We start from the raw sequence: 8,664 nt of genomic DNA on the forward strand, positions 1-8,664 counted from the left end.
CAATTGATTTACATGTGTGTTACTCTGATATGTTTTGGGGTTTTTTTCCCCCCAAGTACCCTTAAATGACACCTTCCAGAGTGGAGCAGATGGTGCATTTTCCCTGGGAGATGTCTTGGGAACCAGCTTAGACAAAAACCGTCCATTTCTGACACCCAGAGGCCCCCTGGCTGGCCTGGTGAGTGGCTGCCCAGGACACTTTGGGGTAGTGGGGGGTGCCATGTATTTCCTCCTTATCTCCACTCTGGGAACAGGTGTGTGATCCACAGCATGCGTGACAGAGAATTGCAACTGCAGCCGTCAGCGTGTAAATCAGGGTGCAGGGGCCCTCGGGTGTGTGAAATAAGGGGCAATCCTCAACCAAATAAGTGCATAGGTGGGGACTGGAGGCTTAGAGAGATTCTGACAATTGACTGTGAGCAGGCAGCTCATGCCACAAGAAGAAGAAAAGGCAAGTTTTCCCAGTGCCAGCCTATGGCTTCATGTGCGTCCTGCCAGGGATGGTGGCAAGGTTTGTCTGCTCTTTTGGAGGGCTCCATGTTGGACCCAGGACTCGCAGGGCTGGACACAACCCCCATGGAAACGACTGTCTGCCACAGCATAGCTGAAGGATGTGGGTGGCACTGAGGGACAGACTGCAGCCCCATGAGCTGCTCTGCTTTCGGGGTATGAGTCTGTGCCTGGACATTTTGGCTCCTGGCCTAGACTCTCCCATGTTCCTCCCACTCCAAGGAAATCAAGACATGCTCTTGAAATATGAAATGTCATCAAGAATCTTTAGTGTCTTTATATTTGCCTTCTGATCTTGGAGCCTTTGAAGCCTGTGCATCCAAGCTGCTCCCAGCTGCCAAGGCCAGAGAGGCATTTGGAAAGCGCAGCTGTCAATAAGGCCATTTCCACGCTGTGCCCTGTCCCCCGGTGTGTTCTGTAAATGATGTAAAGCCACGATGATGTGCGCGGAGCTCTCCTCTCTCCTTCCTGCCCAGAGTTTCAGCTGGCAGGAGTGGCAGTGGCACAAGTGCCCAGAGGATGGGAAGTGGCATTACTGGCGGCTTTCAGAGAGCTGGCTTCTGCGGAGTGGGTTTGTTTGCAGCCAGCGCGTGGTCCCAGCGGCACGATATGGGCCTTCCTCAATTAGACTTCTTGACTGATGGCCAGTTTAATGAGCCCATGTACAGAGGGTCATTCAACATGGCAATTATACCTATAAATCTATTTGCAGCAGGGCTCGAATAACCTTTTGCGCACAGTTCTCCATAAAATGACTGTCTGATTAATTAACATTAATTTATCCACTGTGTGTAACCAGATGCAGTCTGTATGAAAGCCTCTGCTCTGATGTGCAGGGCACTGTGTGAACTGGGAGGATTTGAGGATGGAATTGCTCTGATGTTGTTTAAAGACTCTCTTTTAGATTTTTTTCCCCCCTTCTTTCTTCATCTCTCTCTCTCTCTGGTCCCAGTTGATTAACATTCCAGGGCAGCATCATATAACAGGGGGCAAAATTCAATTAATTGAATATGAAATATTTATAACCCTACTCTATGTGTCTATCAGAGAAGGGTCCTTAATAGATCTTCTCATTAGCATGGACTGGTGACTCACTTCTCTGCTTTCACAGTCATTTGGAATTAAAATCCAATTAATCTAATGTCCCTGTGAATATTATTAAACTATTTGAAAAACTGCATAGAAGAGATATGAGGTAGGGGGTGAGGGGCTAAGAGAAGAAGAGGGAATATGTCTTGAGCTCATGAAGATTCATTTCTTCTCTGTTAAACACGTAGTCTGGAAAGACTAATTCCCTGTTTTCTGGAAAGTGGATAGCTAATTCTGAATATCAAAAGCCTGAGAATAGAAAAATATCTTGCTTTCTACAAGCAGAACTGTGTCGTCTTTGAGCAGGCAAAAATACATCCTTACATCCTCCTGCCTTTCAGGTTGCTCCACTTCTTGGGTGCCTGAAGCAATGGACAGATTTACACAAGGTATTCAGACCCCAGGAGATAACTGTGGGGCTCGTGCCTGGCTCTTCAGCAGTGCTCAGCTGTGGGGCTTGCTCTGTGGCCAGAGACCCCAGTCGCCTGCCCTGAGGACAGGAGGGCACTGTGTGTCCTTCCTGACCCTTGGAGAGAATTTCCCTTCCTATGGGATGGGGAGTGTGAGGAGAGGCAGGGTGATACCATTCCAGCAGGGAGTGAAAACAGTCAGGGCACGTAGAGCCCTGGGCTGGGAGGCACTCCTGGACTGCCTCATACGGATGTAGCCTAGAGGACTATTTAATTGTTAAATATCTCTCTCTCTTCAGTGGCTAGGGCACTGACCTGAAACTCAGTGAGGAGGGATGTTAACTGTGAATTTCACATGCAAACCTTGAGCAGGAGGCAAGTTTCTAAATTGAATATTCCCCTAATGGGAATGACTTGAGGACAAAATCCTTTAATGGCTCAAAGGAATTCAGAGACTGCTGCAAGAAAGTGCAAGTTAGGAGATAAATATTTCTGAGCTGGAAGAATATTCTGGATATCCAGATTAAAAAAAAAAAATCCCTTCTCTGTTTTAAAAACAGCAAAATAAAGGATCTAGCCACAAAGTTTGTTCTGGTTTTGTTTGCTTGCTTTTGGTTTAGGGGAAAGGGGCCTATTCCTTTGAACATTACCCCCTTCTTTTTTTTCCCTTTCTGTTAGAAGCTTAGTCCAAACATTATCACAGAACATATATACACATTAGGATACAATATACATCTGACATGTTCATGTCTTTATGAAGCCTTATAAAGCCAGAGTGTAGAGAAACCAAACATACTTCCCCTGTCACAGAGATACAAATCATGCAAATGTCCTCTGCTCTGGACTTGATGTAGCAAATAAAAATTGGTGAATATATGTGTCTTTAATTTACTCAGGGGAAGTTATACCTAACATGCCCCTTTGCCCATTGTTGTAAACCTACATGCCACCGAGGTATGTTTAAATTTCTCAATGTACTAGTAGTGAAAATCTCACAAGCAGTTTCATTTGCTGCTCATCTGCACCAAGGGCCTGAAGACAGACCTGGCAGAAACATATTCCCATCCACAGTAAACCTAGGCAAGACACCTCTTAATTCAAGCCACAGCTTTTCAGAGAGCAGGAACCAAGAATTGATATCTTAACCCTCTTCACTCTGGAGAAAGCACAGCACCTGAAGTGTGGTGGCACCTCACAGGACAAACCTCAAACGCCCTGAGAGTGCAGTGTTGGTCTGCTGAAAGCTGGTGCTACGGCCAAAAGCTGCTGGTTGGCCTTGGTGACATTACATACCTGCTTTGTATGCCTGTCTTTCAATCCTCATTCATTTATTGCTGCTGACTCGCTATGATGGATATACAGAAGTGACTGAATCTGAACTACAGGCTTAAAATGTTATTATCTAAGGCTCTAATTTGGTTTGCTTTTGATATTAGAAGAGACTGATAATGGCAAAACTCTGGAGCACAATCAAATTAAGAGAAGGAACAAGTTTTTCTTTTCTATAACTCTGCTTTTTCTGCAGCTTGTCAGTGGATGTTGTCCCCAGTTTATTCTTATTGTCTCTACCATCCTAGCCAGAGATAAATGTGGTAGCTCTTCTCAGTGATTTCCCTCTCCCTTTGTCTGCTGTTTATGGTCTCTGTCCTAGCTTAGGCTCCAAGCCCCAGTGGTCAGGGACAAATGGTGTTGATTGCCCCTTTCCCTGGGAACTTTGCAGCAGGAAAATAAAGAGAAAGGCAACAGAAAGTGCACTTGTTCTGTGCTGTGAAGATTGCACTCCCGCTTTGTGCTGGTATAAAATGACTGTTGCTGATGAAGGGCAGTGGAAAATCAAATCTCTGGGTCTTTTTTCTCAATCTTTTGTGGCTCCCCTGCACACTTCAGGCGCTGTATTAATGATTATAATTTCTTCCACATTGCCACTTTGTCTGTGAGCTTCCTTTGAGCAGTGTTTCCTGTTTTGTGCTCTCTTCCAGCAGGCTCCAGCTTTTCTGGAAGTGGCTGCCTGAGCTCTTTCCCAGAGCGAGGGTATGCCAACCAGTGCATCAATCTACTTTTGTTTTCATTATGCCAGCTTCCTGCAAAGTTTTCAAATTAATTTTACTGCCTTCCTCAATTTTAAGGCCTATAAAAAGAACTTGGTTCTGCTTACCTTGGTGAACTGGGATCTGTTCAGGAATCTGGAGGATGCTTTTGACTTGGTGCCGGGGGTGGCTGTTTCCCCTGCCTGAATCCAGTGGGTTCCTGGCACTACCAGTCAGTAAACATCCGGACCCCTCCTCAGCTTCCATCCTGGGTCAGAGGACAGAGCTGTCTGGGATGTCACAGCCCTGTCTCATGCTGTGCTGGGTCAGGCAATCCCAGCAGGGCAGTCCTGAGCCTCACACCCGTGTCTCCATGCTCAACTGGCTCATTCCAGAAAGCCCAGCTGAAGCTGGTGCGTAGCAGTGAGGCCGAGGTGACATTTGATTTTCCTAAGCAAAGTTAAAAAAAATTAAAATTAATAAAAGCTTAGGTTTGTGTCTGTGCAAGTCGAAAGGGTGCAGTTCATGGTGGACTTGTTTATTCATATTAGCTTTAAACTATGTGGCTCTGTGGGAAAACAGAGCTTGGCATGGGCTCAGAGTTGGCAGAGATGAGGGGGGTGAGGACACCCTTGTACCTGTGACACCTGCATGAGTTGCACAGGGGTCTGTGACTTGTGGATGCTTGTGGGTCTGTGGACAGCGACCAAGACCTCCATGAGAAAACAGCAAACCTGATGCTAGCCTTACATTTGTGATTTAGACATCTTCACCACCAGGCCTATAGATCAGAAAAATAAAAGCTCACCCTGGGGCAGGATGCCTGATTGCACTGGCTAACACCTATTCTGCTCTTCTCTTAGCTCTTTGCAAAGTGTTTTTGAAACAGTGTCCCTTTCTGATGAAAGAAAGGATGTATGTAAAGAAAGGATGTGGTAAAACAGTCTGGAAAACATTTGGTTTGCTTGCAAGGGGTTGGTAAGTCTGTGATTCCCTCTCCCTTTCTACGACCCATCTCTAAGATTTAGGGGGTCAAAGCAGACTGTAGAGAAATAACCATGCTGTGCCCCTGGGATCACAGATCTATGCCACTGGAGAGTGGTTGAGAGCTGCAATAGATCACGATGGAGCCAAACAAGATTAAGCCACTTTGCACCAGCAGGAGGTCACAGAAGCAGCATAACTGAGGCGGGGGGAGCCTCTGGAGTCAGGTTTTCCAGGCCCACTTGCTGCTGCATGAGGCTGACACAGGGACAGGGGTGGGGTGAAAGGGCAAAATATTGACAGATGAGTCCCACAGCATTCTTTCTGTGTCTGGTTGTCTCTTGTTCCCACCAGTGAGAGACCCTGCCACTGAAGTTGGTGGAGTGGCACTACCAGAGTGTTGTGTGAAAGGGACCAGAAGAGAGACTCGTGGCTTTCCCCTATTCTCAAAAACCTTTTGGGTGTTTTAAATAGTAGGACAGGAAGAAACTGCTAAAACCTTTCTATTCACAACAAAGAAAGCAAAAAACCTGCCAGTTTTTCAACTGGCTGAAGCCTCATGGTCTCGACTCAGACATTACCTGGTTTCCCAGTCAGATGGCGAAAGGAGCTCTCTGCCAGTGCCCACCTGCCCAGCTGGTGCTCCAGATAAGGCTGAGGCCTGGGTGGCTGAGAGACAGCCTACTTATTGTGCTTTTTTCCTTCCCAGCATCAGGCTGCAAATGGAAATACCTTTTCAGCCCTGGTGTTATTGCCTGTGTGGATGGCACCTTTAGTGTGTGCTATTCATTGCTGTAATAGCTGCACCTGTGTATAGCCGGCGCGCTGGCGCTGCGGCAGCTGCGGGCCCTAATTGCAAAACATTATTTTCTGTTTCCCGTTGTTGTTGTTGCCATGAAGGTCCATTCATAATGACTGCAGACCTCTCTTTTTCTGCAGGATTCCCTGTTAGACCAATTCCTCCATGCTGGAGTTCTTCAAAGAGCACTGTCTCACATGGGCTCGTGCCTGGCAGCCTCCACGTGTGTGTCCAGCAGACGGGATGCTTGCTGTGGGTGCTGCGTGGTCGGCTGAGGGGCCAGGCTGAGCCCCTCACCACCACCACTCTGGGCAGTGGGCTTTTATGTGGGTTAGCACAGAGGCTCTGAGATGATTAATTCATTTGTTCCTGGAATATTCTGCCCCTGGGTGCCTGTGTTACTGTGAATCAATTTAGTACTTTCAGGCCCGGATTAATGCAAGTGCCGATGGAGCATGCACAGGAGGAAGCAGGGGGGTGGAGTGGGGGAGGCAGGGGGATACCCAGGACACAGCTAGCAACTCTCAAAAATGAAAAATACTGAGATGGAGTGTTTCAAGAACAAAATTTGTTCATTTGTTTTTCAGTCCTCTCAGCTATCATGCTAAATTCAGTTCACTGAGAGGCAACGAGCTAGTCAGTGTTTCAGGTTGTGCCTTATAAATCAAGGCTGTAGTAAGGAATTTGAAATGTATATTGAGGCTGGCTGTTCTCTTACCTCCTGCTGTAATGAATTCATGTCTGCAGACAACAGACACAATTATTATGGAAATTGCACACACACACACACACACACAAACACTCAGAGGAAAACGGGTTTTTTCAGAGCTCTTGCTTTAGTGCTCCTAGTCCAAGCCTCCTGTGCCTGACTGGGCTGTCACAGCTGGTGGCAGCACGATTTTGCCCACCTTGTCACAGAGTGCTGGAAGACATCACCCACAGCCTGCCCCGAGCAGCGGGCTGTGCTCCAGGGGTACCACTGCTCCCAGCCCGCGGTCCTCAGGCAGATGCACCACGCTGTCTGTATGTATTTAGGTTAAAAAATGGCTCAGCAGAAGTGGGGGAAATGACCATGTGTCCATCCATCGGTTGCCCTGAGGGAACTGACCGTAATTAAATTAAGTTAGTAAACCCAAATGCTGCTAAGTGTTCAGACGTGATATTGTGGGCAAGGGAATAGGACTGACGTGATGAAAAGTTGGGGCTTCCTGGGCTCCATTTTGAAAGCTGGAGAGCGACTTTTCAAGGCTGGAAAGGGACTTTTTACAAAAGCATGCAGTGATAGGACATGGGGCAGTGGCTTTAAAGAAGCAAAGTAGGTCTAGATGAGCTGTTACACAGGCATTCTTGCCTGTGAGAGCGGCTATGCATGGGCACAGGCCGCCCAGAGAGGCTGTGGGTGCCCGTCCCGGGCAGGGCCCCAGGGCAGGCCGGGCCGCGGGCGGGGCGGGCCCGCAGTGCCCGCAGAGCCCGGCAGGGGGCAGTGCTCCCCCAAGAATTCCGAGCTGGCCCTGCAAGCCCAGTGGCGTCTGCACGGGGCGGCTGCGAAGCCAAAGGAAAGCGAGGGCCTGGGCTCCTCTCCCTTTTCTTTCCTACCGCTTTTTTATTCTTCTTTTTTTCTTTTTTCCCCCTTTTTTTCTTTTTTTTCCTTTTTTTTCTTTTCCCCTTTTTTTCCTATTTTTTTTTCTTTTCCCCCCTTTTTTCCTTCTCCCTTTTTCTTTTTATTTTCTTTCCCTTTTTTCTTTTTTCCTTTTCCCCCTTTTTAATTTTTTCTTTTTTTTCTTTTTTTCTCTTTTTCTTTCCTTTTTTCTTTTTTTTTGTCTTTTTTTTTTCTCCGAAAGGAAATGTAGAAGTGTTCAGCTCTCCACTGTGTTTAAAGTAAATCTTGAAGGTTTCCTTTCCATGCCTAAAAGTGGTCAGACCCTCAGCTCACTAGCAGGTTAGAGAAGAGAAGGTATTCCCAGTACTACCAGCCGCTAATGCTGATGTGTTTTGTATCAGTGAAATGGCTAAAATCCTGCAGCTTGCACATAAATGGATTTAGCTTTCCTTCACCTGAGGCAAATGCATTGCTTTCTCTTTCAGCCCCAAAGACAATTTATAGAGGCTTTTGTACAACCTAGGATTGTGTTTTGTTTGGTTTTCCCTTCCTTTTGCATGTGTTCTTTTTCATATTTTATTTCAAAGAATCACAGAATTTTTGGGGTTGGAAGGGACCTTAAAGATCATCTTCTTCCAGCCCCCCTGCTGTGGACAGGGACACCTTCCACCACACCAGGTAGCTTGGAGCTCCATCCAACCTGGCCTTGAGCACTACCAGGGATGGGGCATCCACCTGTTCCTGTACCTCACCATGCTCTGAACAACTAATTTTTACTGACATCTAAGCTAATTCTCTCCCCATTTAATTTCAAACTGTTCTCCCTTTTCCTATCACTCCTTGCCCTTTATTTCCACATCATGATGGACTCTTCCTTGCTTACTTTGTGTTTGTGCCCCAAATATTAAAATAAGAGCAGGAGTACAGCGCAGGCATTTCAATAATGCAGGGAAAAAAAATAAACCTCACAAGAAAAATTGTCCAGATAATGATATATCTGAGTGCTGCAAACAAATCCTCCTTGAATGTCGCAGCTCCATGAGAGTCGCTGTAGTAGAAGCTAGGAATCGTCAGTGTGTGGAAGGAATTTTCTTTAGGGTGGTTTACATGGGAGTTTCCTCAATTCAAACTTCTTTTGCACTGCATGGGTACATGAAGGCTGTTCTGGAAGTGCAAGTGAGATACCGAAGGGATGGTGGCATGGTGTGAAGGGTGCTCTGCAATGTTATGTGTGTTCCAGGCTGC

The sequence above is a fragment of the Zonotrichia leucophrys genome, chromosome 2 (genome assembly GCF_028769735.1).
Source record: "Zonotrichia leucophrys gambelii isolate GWCS_2022_RI chromosome 2, RI_Zleu_2.0, whole genome shotgun sequence".
Taxonomy (NCBI): domain Eukaryota; kingdom Metazoa; phylum Chordata; class Aves; order Passeriformes; family Passerellidae; genus Zonotrichia; species Zonotrichia leucophrys.